Source organism: Periplaneta americana, chromosome 16, assembly GCF_040183065.1.
Source record: "Periplaneta americana isolate PAMFEO1 chromosome 16, P.americana_PAMFEO1_priV1, whole genome shotgun sequence".
Taxonomy (NCBI): Eukaryota; Metazoa; Arthropoda; class Insecta; order Blattodea; family Blattidae; genus Periplaneta; species Periplaneta americana.
In genome coordinates, this window is record NC_091132.1 from 147,499,755 (window position 1) to 147,518,648 (window position 18,894).

The following is an 18,894-nucleotide window of genomic DNA, read 5'->3' on the forward strand; positions in this document are numbered from 1 at the left end:
AATCTATTCTGAGAAACCGCCGATACTTGGGGCTCCTGTTATATTTAAGTAATAGGGGCCAAGAAGATGATAGTCAAACAAAGAAGAACATATCTCATGGCCTGTTGTAAAGAAAAATTTGCAACATGAAGTCAGTTTTAATTGAATACTCTGTTGGAGTAAAAGTAAGGATAAATTCTCTACAAACTCCAAAAGTTTTCAATATTTTGGTGTTAGGAGTACGCCCCTAATATATTTAATACCAATTTTCAAACACTGGGTATACTTTAGTTTCACGAATGAAGGATGTTACCATATGTAATATAAATTTTAGATGACGATTTATGTATTTTTTCCGCTGAAAATTCTTAATAGACATAACATAAATAAACAAAAATTTCACATGTTATATTATTAACTTTCGTTAAACATATAGGTCACATTTTTATCCAAACAGATTGCTTTATAATCGCAGTATTCATGTGGGGATATTTACTGTAGTCCTTGCACTGTTATTTGATAATGATAAAATCAAAGAACAAGCCGCGTCTGTCTAGCTCGTTGGTATTCCATTCAGACGAGTCACACCATAACGGAATTCGAGGTGAATAAAGCAGACGTATTTGGGATACTCCTGATTCCCTCTATTACTCCACCAACCCTCTCCGTCTTCTCTTCATACTATCTATCATCTGCTAAAGTTAAAAATAGGCTGGAGTGAAGTCTTGAGGATAGTAGGCCTACTGTTTCCCAATTTTATATAGGAAGGGCTTCGAGCTTCGGGCCCTAGTGCTTATCACTAATTCTCTGAGGACGTAAGGGTTGAGGCAAGATGGTCCACCTGTCAGCGTCGGATTCACGAATTCTACCTAGGCCATTTGTTGAATTTGGACACTTATATGTCATAAGTTACATAAAACGTACAATGGGTCAAAGCAAGCCCTAATTGCAAGGATCGATCTCGGGTTCCGCCAAGCCAAGTAAAGAAGAAACTGCGTTCATATTAAGGTACGCATCGACTCATTCAATGGCAATTTTTCTTAAAAAAATAAACATTTTACTTTTTCTCTCATATTATAGCCTGATTCTTCTAGTTTTTAAACATATATAACATATTTAGATTTTCCCACTATTGATGGACGAAATTTAATTTTTCATGCTGCTTGCGCCGAGGGGTGTGTTAAATCTATTTACAAAAGACTTACATACCCTTGTATGCTGAGCAAGTGTTTGCATGACAAGACTTAGATTGAAAACGAGTTTTTCAATGGTTTGATTTGTAGACGCCCCAAAGAAACGTACAACACTGAAACTTGGGGTCATGGATGCTATTTGCCACTTCAATTGTGGCAACGAAGTTGCATTGGACATATTCCGGAAGATGAGCATCACCCCACGAAAATACACAATGGCTGGTGTGAATGCTGCAGATGAGACTCGAACCCTGAAGACCAACATACAGTGCATTCCTGAGCAACAGCAGCGAAGACGGTACCGGAGGGCTGTGAAAAAGAGGAATATTTACTTCAAGATACAAGAAGAGAGCCTCACCTATATTGCAGAAGGGTTTTAGGAGTATAAAAGTATGTTATTTGTTACCTAGCTTGAACTTAAAGTTTAACTTCATTTTTACCCTATTTCAGTCTTTGAGCAGGTAAAAAGTAGGCTTAGAATTGAGCTATCGACTTCATTCAAACACCAAATTGAAGCTTAGATATAGAGCTATGTTGTAATCTAAAATCAACTAATTTAGTTCAAAGCAAAAACATTGCCTCCCTATAAAAATAAATTACATAAAATATAAGTGAGAGATGCTATTAAGTTGCTGTTTGGGATCAATTTTATGAAGAAATCATTGATTTAGATCAATTGAAAGCGAAAAAATGCTTGCCGGAAGAATATATGATTTTTTTTTCACAAAATTATTGCCCTGTGCCCCAAAAATTTTATGTTTGTTCTGTTTTCTTTTGCAATCCTTTCATATGGTTACCAGATTGTTTGAAAAAAGAGGACAGAAAATATGTATTTAGATTTAGGGTTATTATACACGTACCTAGTTTAAATTCCGTCAATATCTATTTTATTACAAAATATTTACAGTATAGATTTAGGGTTATATCATACTACTTAAAAGTATATTAATATCTATTTTATTACAAAATAATTATGAAAACTTAGTAATAATGATTTTATAGTTAGCAACATATCAAAGTCAAGGGAACTATAATTGAATCGATTATTTCGAAAACGTAACATGTGACATTTTCGCGCATGTTACTTTTTTAACTAGACTGTTCTTTACTCTTTCCTATAACATAACTTATTGTTGTTAAAAATCATAAAATAAGTCACATATTTCATCTATAGAAATGGATAAGAAATGAACTTTTAGTTTGTTAATGTAAATGCTACTGAAGTAGTTTGCGCATTTACGTTTTCGAAACAACAGATTCAATTATTTTTGAAGAGGACAGACAATATCTATTTATATTTCGGGTTAGGCCTATATTATACTTAAAATTATGTCACTATATATTTTATTAGAGCATAGGTGTACTTGTGACAAAACTTAATAATATAAAATGATTTTACAGTTAGCTACATATATGAAAGCAACGACAATAAGAAAAGGGGGCAGAGAGAGTTATGACCGTTGACAAAGAGTATATTCCGTCGTTGCTGCTACCATCTATACTCAAATTACTTGAGAAAGACGTCAAATCAGATAATTTCAAAATTTCAGGCATATGCCTACAAGTTACGAAAAGGAGGACATTTCTTGATTTTTAAAAAATCCTCCCGGACCCCGACAAAGGCCTAAAACCGAGGACATGTCAGGAAAAAGAGGACGTCTGGTCACCCTATTCTTTCATTTAACTGTAAGAAAGTAGTAAGTGAATTTTGAATTAACTTGAGGAGAAATTGTAAATTTTTACTCCAAGAGTCGATGCATAACTTAAGAAGATAGCAAAATAAGCTCCTCCTTCATGTTTTGCATTTTGTGCTGTCGTCCATCTCACTGCTTTATTTCGATGACTATTCCACGAAAAGACAAAGATATACTGTACCATCGAATTGGATCAGTCTGTAGTATACACATGTAATTTCAAGTGAATCGGTGTTCTCTTACTACAGTTAATCAAAAGAAGATATTGTGAATGAATTCTTCATGTTTTGCTCCTCATCTTCTGCCGCAGAGAAGAACACAAAACAGTGCAGCGGCTATATTCTCCTCAGACGGCGGCTCTGTGGTGCAGTCGTGGGTGTTATATATCCGTTTAGCTTTATAACCGATGATTTCAATAACATTGCAGCTATTTTCATTATTATATTTTTTTTCTGTGAGACCGTAACAAGCCATGAGGCTTAATACGTAATAGGAAGAAGAAAAAAATATTTTTTTCTTCGTTTGTTTTTTGTGTGTTGAAGAAATCCTACTATTCTTCTTATAAAATACGAGTAGTTGTCTTTTAACGAGAACGTTTATTAGATGCGTATCTTGGAGTTTGTGAGAGAGATTAAATTTAGAATGTCCTTGTATCACTTGTGCCCTAAGCTGTTATTTGATAAGCAAGGGATCGGATACATCATACCGTGACGTGATGAGACGCTAGACCGTTGGACGGACGGACGGGTGATGGAGACTTATTCGTGCGAAGCGACGAAACAAGGATTGGAAGTGACGAGGACAATGTTACCTAGTCGTTTGTCATCGTCAACGTCATCGTCTCGTGTCTATCTACAAAAGAAGCTTCCTTCAAGTCAGCTGTCTAAGAGGATTGTTTCTTTCAGATGCTGTGAGCCCTCTCACGCGAAGCGAAATTAATGTGAGCAAGCTGAAAATGTAATGTTTTGCTAATTATTCTTTAAAGTGAAACAAATAAAGGTTCGCATGGTTTTTACTACCATCGAATTTCAGACAAATTGACAAAGAAGCTTTTCGTTAAAGACGACCAGGTTCAAGCCCTGATTACTCAAAGTTGAATATGAGATGGACACATATTTTGTGGTAGACTAGACGAAATTTCGGAAGGCGGTCAGCTGCTACATACGCCGTAGCATTTCTGGCATGTGACCTTACAAGCTTGTACGATAGAACCAATCAGAATCAGTCTATAACAAGTACTTTCCGAGTTCGTTTGTTCATGTGTGTGTGTTTCAATACTTTGAATAAGTAAAACTAACATTTACTGTGTGTGTATAAGATAAGTAGGCCTAAATGGAAGAAGAGATTTTAAGAAGACAAGTATTGCACAGACAGGCGCGGGAAATAGTGTTTAAGGTGTATAATTATTTTAAAAACGTCTTTTGAGAATTTAAATTCTCTTCTGTGCTATTTGTACTGCACGTGCGCGTGAAGTAAGATGTGGCAATGTTGTACGCTGGCTTGCTCTCTCTATCTGTCTCTTTCGACGCAAACGCTAGCAGACTACCGCCTTCCGAATTGCCGTTGACTCTAGTCTCGAACAGTTTGATCGAAAACTTTCCATGTCAGAGACCCATTTTCAAATTTTGGTTAACTGAAGTGAAATTTTTTATGGACAAGGACGTAGGAGGGTCTGATATTCCGCTTCTGATTTCGAAATTACTTCAGTTTTACATTATTTATCTACTTTATTAAAAACAATCGTTAGATTCACATCCAATATTATTCTATCAAGGAGAACTTCAAAGAAGGTCAGGTAATCTACAAGTAACTACCCGTTTATCTAATAAGTAATAATTTATATTAATTGATGTGAGTTAGGGTGCCTGTCATTGAATGAACTTCCATATACGTCCTTAGACATTTTCCACTTATCACAGTTTTCGTCTTTCAAGACAATTGAAATACTAGGCCTATACAGCAGACAGACGTATGTTGGAAGGCACGTGAAATAGAAATTAACCCATTGTCAAGTGTCCAAATATAAAACACAATACTTCACAGTGATGAAAGATAAACATTCACGTCAGAGCTGGAATTCATACCAACTATCGCAGTTTCCGTGCAGAATGAACATTTTCTCTTAACTGTTGTGTACAGTACCGCCAGAGATATTTTTGTAAAGACACGGAATAGGATTTGGTCACAGCTGGCAATTTCCCACTGAAAGACTGTAGCTAAATCTCCGACATATCTCTGATAAACAAAACATTTATTGAGCAAGTCCCTTCCCATCCCCTCCCCTTCTCACTCTTCTCTTTCTTCTCCTGCTTTCTTCTTATATTTTCCTTTTACTTCTTCCTGTCTTGTATCCCAATTCTTCGTCATTTTCTCCTTTTTCGTTCTCTTCTTCTTCCTATTCACCACCGCGTATTTCATCATAGGTTTGCCGCGTCTTGATAGCTTCCCATCAAAGACAACGTATTTCATTGCCCATCAATTCATTTATAATATATGAAGGAAGAAGATGCTATGTAGGAAGTTTTCTCCGGGTCCGTCCACTTCTAGGCAATAAGGGACTCTGTGAGCAAAGAACAGTGATTTAGACTACTAAACTAATGTCCTCTACATACCTCTAAATGAAATGAGATTAGATGGTGACTGCAGCTTCTTTAAGAAAGAGAAGGGCTTTAAATTCTTCAGAATCTGTGTAGTTTGAGTGGGAAAAAGAAATTATCGATATTCTAAGAAATACATCTTTAATTTCCTAAGATGTTTCTTGTAGGCTGATAAACAAAGAATTTTTTTCTTTCCGGTTTTCTCCAAATTGATGTGGTTCACCGTCATACCCGAAGTTATTCATCCGGTTAATAAGACTTAAAAGTATACTTCGAGAAACTTACGAGGAAAAATCTCTGCATGAAAAGTAGGCCTACATTCATGCTGCCACTTCTTTACAAGCTTTACTTTCATTAAAATATAATATGCACAAAAATGAAGTCATTTACTTTAAAGGCAAACGTAAAGAAAAGTGCAATTTTTCAAATACTCATCATATTTCTGAACATAGATACCAAGAGCATGAAAATATTAGAAGATATTATTTTACAATAAGATTATAATATAACCCACTTGGCAAATATTCAATAGTAGGCCCATTTTGAAAGCACATTCCTTCATTTGCCTTTTATCCTTTCCGAATAATATCATGTTAAGTATATTTTTTAGTTGAATAAATAGATAATTTGCAAAAACATTGAAAATTATTCTACAAAATACTAAATATCTCACAGAAAAATGAAGTGTTTTCAGTTTTTTATATTTTTAAGGATAAGGGTTATGTCTATTATGAAGTAGTTTCTGTAAACATTATACTTTGTCTCAAGATATTTTTAAACATGACATAATTCCGTAGGAAGTAACAAATACATTACAGCAAGATGAAGATACATCCTTAGGCTTTCTGTCACAAGAGCTTCCCATAAGAATCATAATTCCATGAATAATCATTTATACCAATAAAAGAGTAATTTTTTGAAGTCAAATAATTGACAGCCTTCCAATCTTAAATGTAAATATTCAAAAACCAAACTCATTTAGCATTTATGTCATTTCATAAATAAATATTAAATACTTGTTAATTAAAAATATTTACATTTTTTAGACTCCCTTGCCGAACGAATAATTGTCTCATAGATAACATATTACATTATATAGGCTACGATAACCTTCCAGTACTTCAAGAGCAATCGCTGTATATAAGACGACAAATAGACAGACGGCATTTTAACTACTGTTATCAGGAAAGTAGAAAATATCTATTTACGTGAAAATCATAAAAAATAATAACAATACGATCAAAAATTATTCTGGTACATGCTTCATGTAATGAGAAAGCAAAACTATTTGAATGTCACTTTGTTGCAGAGTCCACAAATGCAACAAGGCTGTAATAATAAAGATTTCAAAGTCAGAGACTTTAGATCCGAATCTGGGAAAACAAAATGGACATAAAGCTTTCTTCTTAGTATCCCTTTGCTCTAATACACAACAGGCTGAAAGCATCTTTAGTATTTCGTCAGCTCAATATATCCTTAATTTTGCGAATGTATGTTTTTTATCGAAGATTATTTTATGGTATACAAGGAAACGTATCGTGATATATTTTACTGACATATCTCTCCTATTTGCTTTCACATTAAAATTGTCATTTCATTAAGATACAAGATGATGTTCTGCTTCGTTACGATGAACATTCATATTTTTATATAAACTAAAGGGGCTTCTTCAGTGTTTTTCTGGGTGTCCGAATTGTCTTTGTCTTCAGATAACTTAGCTTTGTCTTCTACCGTAACATGTTTTCACCCTTTGTGGTTATACTGTATAGGGTAAGGGGCCAATTACCTCACAGGTCCTATTTCAGGACACTCGTAACGTTTTGTCATTCTGTGCTTTTAGAGAATTCTTTACGCATTTGTTTGGCTAGTTTATAGAAAGAAGTAACATTATAGAAGTGATTGCGACACATGGCTGTGAGTGTGTGTGTAAAATGCGTGTTCCAGATAGCGTAAAGTGAGGAAATGTTATTAGAGTATCTTTATATGTCATCCTGTTGTAATATTGAGTGATAATTGATTCTCTGTAAATAAGATAAAATGCTTAAAAGGCTTATTATGCTTTCATTCAGAAGAATAGAGGTTTGGTCATTGTTAGGTGGTGCAAATTTCTTATTTAAAGTTCTGGACACTTTTTCTTGGGAATTTTGGGTAATTAGTGCAATGTTCCAATTTCCGTAGACATAAATGTTGCTAATTCGTGAAAGAAACAATGCAATAAGTAATTCGTTTTTATGATTTTTATACGTTATTTGAAGAGTAAATATTCGAAGTCAAATTATCAAACGACTACTTAATGAAATAGACCATTTCATTGATGTTACAGACGCCAAAACTTTTTTATGAGAGGCTGGAAAATAAGGAATGAGGATGATATAAAAGAAACAATGAAGATATATCGGAAAGGTTTATCTAAAAGATTAGCAATAGAAAAGAATGCTATTTCTAAGTTAATTATTCATGAACATGTTTTGGATGTCGCCAGTTCTTGCACAGAACCATTAACGTTCATTCAAGGAAGGAATTTGGCCTGACTTTCTATTGAATAATTTTCGGAACGGATTTCCTTGAGCGCCAGCAAATGTTACAAGCTGGCCTTCGAATACGCAGAGATCTCTGAATATGATAACAATAAATTCAACAATGAAACAAGATGTGCAGATTTATAAGAGGATTTCTTTAAAGAACCGAAAGCCTTTGTATTAAGACTTCTGACTTTTTCTATATGAGAGAAGTGTTTGCCAGAATTTTACACTTGGACATCTACTAGAGGTGAACAATACATTCAATAAATCAGAAAAAATTCACAGTGCCGAAGAGTCGGAGCTAAATAGCTAAACACAAGACGGTCAAAGAGACCCTAGTGAACGCGGTGACAGAGAATGGTTGCAATTAGCAACAAGTAAAGAGGGGAAATTTAAGAATAGTGGCACATTTCAATGCATGTGATCTGTCCCAAAGTAGGTATAGGCCTATTCCTTATGTAAGGCTGTCGTTTTTTAGTACAGTAGGTTATTTTACGACGCTCTATCTACATCTTAGATTATTTAGAGTCTGAATGAGATGAAGGTGATAATACAGGTGAAATGAGTCCGGGGCCCAGGACCGATAGTTACCCAGCATTTGCTCATATTGGGTTGAGGGAAAACCCCGGAAAAAACCTCAACCAAGTAATTTGTCCCGACCGGGAATCAAACCCGGGCCACCTGGTTTCACGGCCAGACGCGCTAACCGTTACTGGACAAGACTGTCGTGGTTTTCCTATTGTTTATTGCCTTCCGCAGACGAACATCACAGAACACACAGTCCCGTGAAAGGAAGATATTCCTCCATTGCTCATGCCGGGGAATCGAACCACGCACCTTTCGATTGGAAAGCGCACACGTTATGCACATGGTCACAACAGCGGACTATCTACCTACATTCTACCTCTTATAATTTACAAAAGAATCAGGACGAAGAGGAATTTGCCGATAAGCAGGCCCCTGAATTGGTATTTACAATGACGAAGACTGGTTACAGAAAGTTTGTGTTAGTTCCATCGGTAAAGAGCAGATTTCCTGCGGGAAATTTAAATAAAGTCATGGAATGCAGTGATATGAAATGTAAGAATAATTAATTTATTGTACTATATAACAGATATTAATAATTTAAACACCTTAAAATATACTGTCCAGAAATAGGACACTTGTGAAAAATTATGTCCGGGAATACTTGCACATATTCCTATTCTGGCACATTTGCAACACAAATTTAACACAAAATATAATAAAATATAGTATTTTAAATAATATTCGAATTAAAATAGTTGTGATATTAGTAACAAGGCTTTTAAATTAAGATAATAACCTGAAAAAGGTATAGGCTACAGAGCTCATAATAAGTTACGTTCTATGAACTGTCCGGAAATAGGCCCCCTCTACTCTATTCGTTTCAGTACCTTCGTTCCAGCCAGGGCCGGACGCAGGATTTTTTTTCGGAGGGGGATTTGAGGAGATAGTAAAAATGGAATAATGAAAAATAAGTTTATATACTCACAATTTGTTTCCGAGTCACAAACATTTACAAGTTGACCTGAGCAGCTTAGTGAGTATAGTCTTCTGTGCTCGAAGTTGTGGGTTCTATTCCAACCCAGCTCGATGGCATTTAAGTGTGTTTAAATGCGACATGCCTCATATCAGTGGATATGCTGGCATGTAAAAGAAGTCCTGCGGGAAGAAATTCCGGCACAAAGCAAATCCACGAAGATTGTAAACAGGAACATATCTGAGGAAATCTTCACGAATTATAAACTCACCTTTGTCTTTAGCAACATATCGCGCACAAAATGCTAACTGTTCTGTCCCAGAAATATCGGAAGTTTCGTCAGCCAGCACACTGAAAAACTTATATTTGTTTATTTTCTCAACAAGTTTTTTACACACTAAACCATCAACAGTGTCAATCATATCATTCTGGATACCTTTGCTCAGATACGCTGCATTAGCACCTGCACTATCACGATAGTTTTTTTTAGAGTCACATCTCCTACCTCAAGTCTGAATCTTAATAGTGCCCTAACTTTACCGTCATTTCCACTTACACTTTCGCCAAGTGGCAGTTGTCCATAATCCCTCTGTCCTCTCAGTGGTAAGCCCTCTCGTCCACAGAACAAAACAGTATTAACAATAGGGGCAAGCTTCCCTCTGTTTTCACTTGTTTTTTTCAACTGTGTGTTCAGTTGAATGTTAACATCATCTGTCTTGTTTTCAAAAACTGAAATAAAATTCTGAGATGAAATACACGCTTTTATGTGATACCCTTTCTTTTCGTGGTCTCTGAATTTTTGTTTTGCATTTTTTCATTTTGTGAATAGTTTCTTTACTAATGAGATCAACTGAACATGTGCGCCTTCCCTGAATCAAATTCAGCTGGAAAAGTTACACAAAACTTACAGAAAGAGCCCTCGTTTGCTTCCTAATAAGCTAATCATTGAAACTTTGTCAACCATTCGTGATGAAATTTCAAATTTCTTTTACAAGAAGGAAATTTATAGTTTGGAGTTGGTACCCATGTTTTCGTAATATAATTGTAAATTTCTTGGTCTTTGCCACGGCAATTCTGTGAAGAAAAGGTGCCTATGTCATAACGATTGTAGTTCTGGCTAAGGTTTGGATGAGTATTTTGAATATTAGATGAAGTACTTGGTTGTCGTTCAGCTAGTTGGCAAAGCTGGCCTCGATCTGGTTGTCTCGTTCCAGGATGCTGCGTGAGGCCTTCGTTGGATCCTGTAATATCTGTTGATTCTGAACACTTTCTTTTGTTTGCAGATGAAAAGAAAACCAAATAAAGTTGCTTGCTTTCTTTTCTCTATTATTAAATAATTAAACTATGTAACACTACGAAATATCACTAACCAACAATGCACAGTAACTTATAGCACACTTTTAACTCCATAAAAATACTGTAGCTGTGGCTCGCTCCACCACTAGCTGTACTCACTGCCCGTTGGATCTCTTGCAGTAAGTGTCAGAGAACAGTGCTGCTCTCCAGTAGGCAGTGGATCAGAGTTGCGAAGTAGAGGTAAGAAAAATCCCAGATGTAGAGATTTCTTTCTATGCAAAGATACATTTATTTAAGATTTTAGCGAAAAGAATTTACGTGAAAAACCCTCTAATTCCTATGTACATTAACGAATTAAAATTAATATATTTTTTTTCTTGTTTCGTATTTTTCTCGAAATTTCGGGAGGGGATATATCCACTTAATCCCCCTCTTGCGTCCGCTCCTGGTTCCAGCATAATCTAATCACTCATTGCTTGGATTTAACACTAACATCGTAGTCTATATTACAGTACTACTTCCTATTCTGTACATCTTGTGATGCCAGCAATAGTACTTCACCAGCATTTCTCATACTGAAAGTTGCGACCATATGATGGTCGTGGTGCTATATTAAGGGGATTGTGAAATAAAAATAACTTGTACAAAAGGAATTAAACATATTTTCTGGAAAAGAAACATGTATATTGAAACATATTTTTGCCACATAATAAATGGTTAAAATGCTTTTATTAACTTAACTAAATTTTCCAAAGTAAATTGTAGTTGCAATATTTTACTAGCTGATAGGCTGATGTGTTGGTAGTGGTACCTTTGCAGCTATAAATTCATTTTCATGAAATGAATGAAGTACCCAACTGTACGAGAAATCGACATTGTCGGCAACTGAATTTTCAGCTGACGTAAATGAGCCCTTATACTCTTCAACAAGCGAGTAATAATAGTGTCTTCCTGATCTTTATTTTCCTCAATATAATCATAAGTGAGTGTTAAGATGTCTAGTTTTACTCTTCTAAGCTGGATAATACAAATAAAAAAGATTTATGTTGAAAAAAAAATTGTCTGTCATTAACAGAATGCTTTTGTCACGCCCTTAAAATTAAAATCGAAATCATTTAAAATGCAAAAACATAATGATGAGCATCTCAGCTAAGAACAATACGGACTTATTAGTATAAGCTTCTGAAAACTGTGAATGAAATTTGTTGATCATGGAAAAATATAATCAATTCATTTCGTAATTCAAAAAGCCTAGTTAATACTTATCCCAGTGATAATCGCCTGACCTCAGTTTCAAAAAGGGACGTTCTGTTGTTTGTGATCATTTCATCGCACAGTTTAGCGAACATTGTCAGTAGGGGAGATGGAGGCAGGTTGGCTACAGAGGCACGTTGGTACACAAGTTTTATTTCGGTGTTTATGCGATGGATTGCAGCACCACGCAGACAGTATGACCCCTGCTTTATAAAGCATGCTCCACGGAAGCGTCAGACTTTTGTGTCAAGAGGTAGAAAAAGGAAGCCATAAAGTTGTTTTTGCAGTAAGATAAGTAAATTTTCACCATCTCGTGATTATTTTTTACAAGGTACATATGTAATATTAGATTAACTTTAAATATATCGTTGGAAAGTGCAATCAATTGGCTCTGTTTCGTGTTAATTTCGTTTCGATCATTCATTACTGTAATTTGTAATTTTAACACAAATCAAATATCTACACGAGAGGCAAATTGGCACAGTTGTTAGGGGGGCAGATTGGCATGGTGTTTAACCTACCACGCCGTGTTACTTTAAATAATTATAAAAATTATACAATACATAATTTACTTATTCATACAATTTGTTATTATATAAGTTCAATTCAATTGATTGTAAATATAAAACATATATGTTCATTGCAATGAATGAGAACATGAGAACTTTAAAAAATTGATAGATCAACTACTTCCACTGATAATATGATGTTATGAGCTGTCAGTGCTGTAAAGTTAGAAAACAGAAGTATGGCCAAGGGGCCAAGGATTTTAATATCCAATTCCAGACTCCCACTCGGTATTGTAGGTAAGCTACGGATGAGGACATAAGGGGAAAATTGTCTACTGCGATATTTAGTGACTCTCCAGTTAAGAAAGCACTAGAGGAGAGGATATCGAAAGAGGATAATGAATTTGTTCAAAAAAATGCAAGAGGAGAATTTAGTAGTGAGAAAAAGAATCTTAAGATCAGTCGAAAGATAAAGAATAATTCAAGAAGGCAAAGCAACGAACAAGACAGAGAGACATATTGCCTGTATTTTGTTAAATCTTAATCAGAATGTGCACCAGGTGACAGTGCCTGGAATGTAAGTTATGGTACATAAAAATTTTATAGATGGAAACAAAAACTTTGTATGCATAAACTCCTCCTCAGATATTTTTAATAAGACAATATGATATGTAGTCATTTACAATTTCAAAATTAATTTTTCTACCTTGTTTTTCTAGGATTCAGTTCTTTTATCCAAGTGTTTAACTCCATGGGTATATATTTATGTGCGTTCATCATATTGAATCATTTGTCTGTATAAAGAAATAAATTTTAAATTATAAAAAATCTAGTCTTACATGCAATTTCCTTTATTTAACATGTAGCCAATTTACCCCATACCATGTGTCAATCGCCTTTAGGGCGGGGTAAGTTGACTCAATCTGCACGTTTCAAAGTAATACAAAATTTCAAATTTAAATCGTGATGAAATCTAAATTAAAATATCTATCCACATAGCCAAAGAACCAAGTAGAACGACCATCTTTGAGGATTTCATAAAATGCTATACAAATTATAGAAAAAAAAAAAAAAAAAAGGAAATGTAAATTTTGAGCCAACCTGCCTCCCTCTCCCCTACTCGGTAACTCCTGTTTTTTAATAAATGTAGTGAATTCATAGAGGTTGATTTCCAGATTGTCCAGCATAATTTTTTGGTAAATGCAAGTATATGTAGTAAGTAGTATGTCCATTTCGGCCATGTCTTAAAATATTTTAATTTTGCTACCTATCACTGTTCTTTCGTGTTATTGCCTTTATAGAAGCAATACATTTTGTCCAGTCCGTGTTATTGTTTTCTATAGCCTCATAAATGGACATTGAAAGTCCTTGTCTTGTTGTATTACCAGGTATTGAGATACAAAGCTAAGCATTTTCTTCACTTGACCCATTACATTCTTTCGTGACAAAACAAACACGCGAGAGATGTTCGACACATCCGTTGATTCATGAACCTGAACAGTAAAAAATGCACTTTATTTCACTTTCTGAATTATTTGATTACGAACATAGTCAGAACCATCTCATTGATTCTACTGTCATTGAACAGCGGAATAGCTTTCAAGTTTTTGCTTCTTCCAGATCTATTAAAACATAAACGATATCGATAAAACCAGACACTATGAGGTTATCCGAAATCGTATCGTTATCCACTTTTTGTAATCCGTGGCACTACATCCCAAGAAGGGCCAGGGCCGATCGGACGGCTACTGGCTCCACTTTAACATGTCTTACAAGGCGTGACCGATCATGCAACCAATATGGAAGTAATATGTGGTTCGTATGAATGATCCCCCCCCCCGCCGCTATAGCTGGTTTCCGTAACCGGATTTCTCTACCTATTGTAACCCTCCAAATCCATCACGATGCTGGGTGGACACGGATCCCATACACTAGCCGAAATTTCATGAGAAAATTCCTTTCCTACGAGGACTCAAACAAGCTCTCATTCTATAATATGAGTCCAGACCACGACACTACGGCGAAGCGTTTTTCACACTTCAGCTAAGATTCAATACTTTAAGTGCTGCTTTATAACTCTGATTTGTTTTACAAATAGAAGCTCGTTGATTCTTCAAAGAACCCTATGTAATTTTCTTTCGAAAAATGGCAATGATTTGTTTTCTAGAAAGGCTATTTGGTTTCCAAGTGTCGAAGTAACGTTTATGATTTTACACTTTCGATGGATAGGATCTGAAAAGAAAAACACATTGTGGGTTACCATCCAATGGAATAAATCCATATTTTAAATAAGTGTCGTCAACCGCTGTGGAGTAACGGTTAGCAGGACTGACAGTGAAACGAGCGGGCATGGGTTCATATCCTAGTTGAGACAAGCTACCTGGTTGAAGATTCTTCCGGGGTTTTCCCTCATCTCAATAAAAGTAAATGCAGGGTAATTTCGGCGATGGACTCTGTACTCAATTCGCTGTGATTATCTCCTTCGTCTCACTCAAAATCTACATAACCATCGCAGTTGATAAACCATAGTAAAATATACCAATTAAAAAATTGAATATAAAAACTGACGTTCTATTATCTCTACTTGCTTTTGTCGATTCACCGGATGTAAAAGGCTCATTTTGTTATGCCAAAAAATTTTCCACTTTGCATTGTTAATTGGCGAAAAATACTTGACAAATGATTTTTACTGTGTTCATACTAAAATCCGAAATCTCAGTTACCACTGAAATGATCACTCTGAAATACTGAATGAATGCACTATCCGCATTCTCGAAAATGATTCACTGTTTCTCATATCCTTCTTTTATAACAGCCACTGATAAACAGGGATGTTCACGTTCGAACATATCAAGATTTGTTCAGATGCTGTGAACGTGGCAAGTTGAAAGTCGCACACCTAGACATGTGCAAAAAAATGTTGATTCAAAACGTCGCCATCAAGACAGCTAAATAGTTTCACTTAGTCGCTCATATAAGTTTTATTTATTATTCTTATTAAGTTTCACAAGGGGATTGCGTAGTAATAAATCCATTTACAATATTTTGCGCTTTTTGGGGTCGCAAGGATGAAAAGTTTGAGGAACACTCATTTAAGTCCTTTTTATTTCTTTTTTTTTTCATTATTTCTTTGACTCTTTATTTGACGAGACTCTTACACTCATTGGTAACCGAAAACAGAAAATCTGCACTCAGCGTCATGTAACTAGCGTCACAGACCTCGTAATGGGCTCATGAACTCGCTTTCTTCTCAAAATAAGAAGGCGACATCACAATATTTTATTACATATTCGAAAGACAAAAAAATGCCACCAGTGTAGTTCAGGCAGTAGCACATGTGCCTGCTCAACCAGAGCTGGTCAAGGGCATGGGTTTCATTTTAGCTTGGACTGAATGCGTTGTTGAATTTTTTCCGAGGTTTCCCCAACTGTAAGACGAATCTTCGGTTCCCAGCTAGGCAAATACCATCTTTCTCTCATAAATCTCATCGAAGCTAAATAACCAAGAACTTAACACAGCGTCGTTAAATAATCAGCTACATGCATGTATATAATTATACATTTCTCTTCATTAAAAATCTGTGTATATCAAGAGAAATACCAGTTACTGAGTTACAGTTATTTCGAAAGAGATGAATCGCCTATTAAGCTGAGAAGAGGTGGTAGAAAATCACACTTTCCAGCAATTGTTTACGTCTCACTTAAAACTGAACACCCTAAGCGGTCTCAGGAAATGCGTCAACTGTTTACGGTGAATTTACATCAATATATCTGTCAGGTTTCTACGTCATCAACTTAGCTACTGATGGCTGTAGAAGTCAAAAGAAGAACAAGATCCTCATTGGCACGTTGTGCAAGTTTGTGTCCCAAATAACCGTGGTAAATCACTTTTCTGTCCCTCCCGATCTGAACTTTGAGCACACAGAAGCTAAAAAATAAAAAAAAAATGTTTTTCTTCTTACTGACAAAAAGCCTCAGGTAATGAAACATTCCGGTACACAGCATTTAAAACTGAATCCCTGCAAAAGGTTCATATTTCGAGAAACAAAAACAGGCAACTGTGTTATTAGAGATGAGGTAGCCTGTAACGTGGATATCGGAAAAGGGAAAAGCATACTGTCACATGGTAAACTCTTATGCTTCATTAATAAAATATAAATACTCTGTTGACAAAGTCTTTTGGCTTAGAATACATGAAAAAATAACTTTTTTTTTCAGAGATAATAATTTTGAACAAGAATGTATGGCTGTGAGACATTTAAGGGCAGACGATTTAGATTTTGGAGAAATTATTGAATAAGGTGATGGTTAAATTTTAAAATTCTGTAATATAGAAAATATAATATTTTGCACACAACAGATTAAGTTTCTTATAAGAAAAGATAATTAAGTTCGACGGATAGAATAAGCTACATATATTAGAGCAACTTGAAGAAGATTAATTTTATGAACACTTTTGGATAGAACGATCACTTTTGTTATGCAATGAAACAACTCAGTAAATATGCGTCCATCAATTGTCAAGATAAAATTATTCATATGAATAATTAACATAAAGGGATTAAACAAATTAAATATGTTAAAAATTTTAGCATTGCAACATAACATATGATTGGAAATAATCAGTTATTTACCTCAAATTATCATCAATCCTCTGATTGAGGTTCTGGCTGATATGTACATATATTATCAGACAATATATCTCACTTCACGATATGTGTCGTCCACACCTGTGGAGTAACGGTCAGCGCGTCTGGCCGCGAAACCAGGTGGCCCGGGTTCGAATCCCGGTCGGGGCAAGTTATCTGGTTGAGGTTTTTTCCGGGATTTTCCCTCAACCCAATACGAGCAAATGCTGGGTAACTTTCGGTGTTGGACCCCGGACTCATTTCACCGGCATTATCACCTTCATATCATTCAGACGCTAAATAACCTAGATGTTGATACAGCGTCGTAAAATAACCCAATAAAAAAAACCATATGTGTCAGAGGAAGAACAATTTGTGTGTATGCATCTGAAGTTTGACTAGTCGGCTATGTATGCAATGGAGGGGGAAATGAACTGGCCATCCTACCCCATTATGGCCTAGTTGTCTCATAAGTGGTGCCTTCTTGGTATCACTTGTGTGGTTCAGACCTGTCTTCGGACAGTTGAATAAGCAACAACAGTCATCATCAATAGGTTCAGAAAATGCAGCGATACCCGTTAGGCTATAACTCAATTTCTTTTTTTCAATTTCCCGAGACTTGAAGTCGTTTCTCTCTTTAATTTGTCTGGTATTGTGAAGAAGTAATTTTTACTTTATGGAAAAAGTCACTGAAAGAATATTTTAATTACAAATTTTGTGTTGTTTTCTTTCCGTTCCTAAAAATTTAGTTTATTTGAACATAAGGAGATATGAATCTAGACTGCTCATATGTGTGGATGCAGTTAGAGAGATGTTGAATGGAGTCGAAGGGAGACTTTCTTTGAGACGGAACAAATCAACTAACCTACCATATTCTAATGGATTTTTTTACATAGCCTATATAGTTGGAATATATATGTAGAATTAGAGTCTGGCTGAGCGGAAGAGAAGGCCTAATGGCCTTAACTCTGCCAGATTAAATAAGTGAATTATTATTATTATTATTATTATTGTTGTTGTTGTTGTTGTTGTTGTTGTGAAAAACATTTCGCTTCACCGTAACAGTTCAGATGTAGCTATTGCTTTACATAGCTTATTTTAAATTTCGTGTATTTAAATCATTTCATGCTGTTTTTTTAGTTGGTCATGTAACGACACCATATCAACTACTAGGTTATTTAGCGTTGATGGGACTGGTGATAGCGAAATGATATTTGGCGAGATGAGGTCGAGTATTCGCCATAGATTAACTGAGATTTTCTTTACAGTTGGGGAAAACCTCGGAAAAAATCTAACCAGGTAATCAGACCAAGCGGGAATCGAACCCGTGCCCGAGAGATACTCCAGATAAACAGACAAGCCCCTCAACCCACTGAGCTATGCCGGTGGCCTTCATGCTCTTAATTTATTTTATAGAGGAATTTCATTCCAGACCATTTATTTGCTTTTGAATAGTTTATTTATAAGTTTTGTGATAGGCCTACTCGCTTATTTTATGTAATACTTGTCGTATATATACTTTTCATTTACATTAAAGGCGAATGGTAAACAAAAACACAACGTTTCTAGTATCGCGGCCATAGAGAACGTGTATGTTAGCGAAAAACTTTGAACGTTTTCCTTCTTGTATTGTAACATCGCAGTATCTTCTTTATACTTTTTATGATGAAGTACAGATAAATTAAAAATAATTGCTACCTGATTCCAACACGGAATTAATAT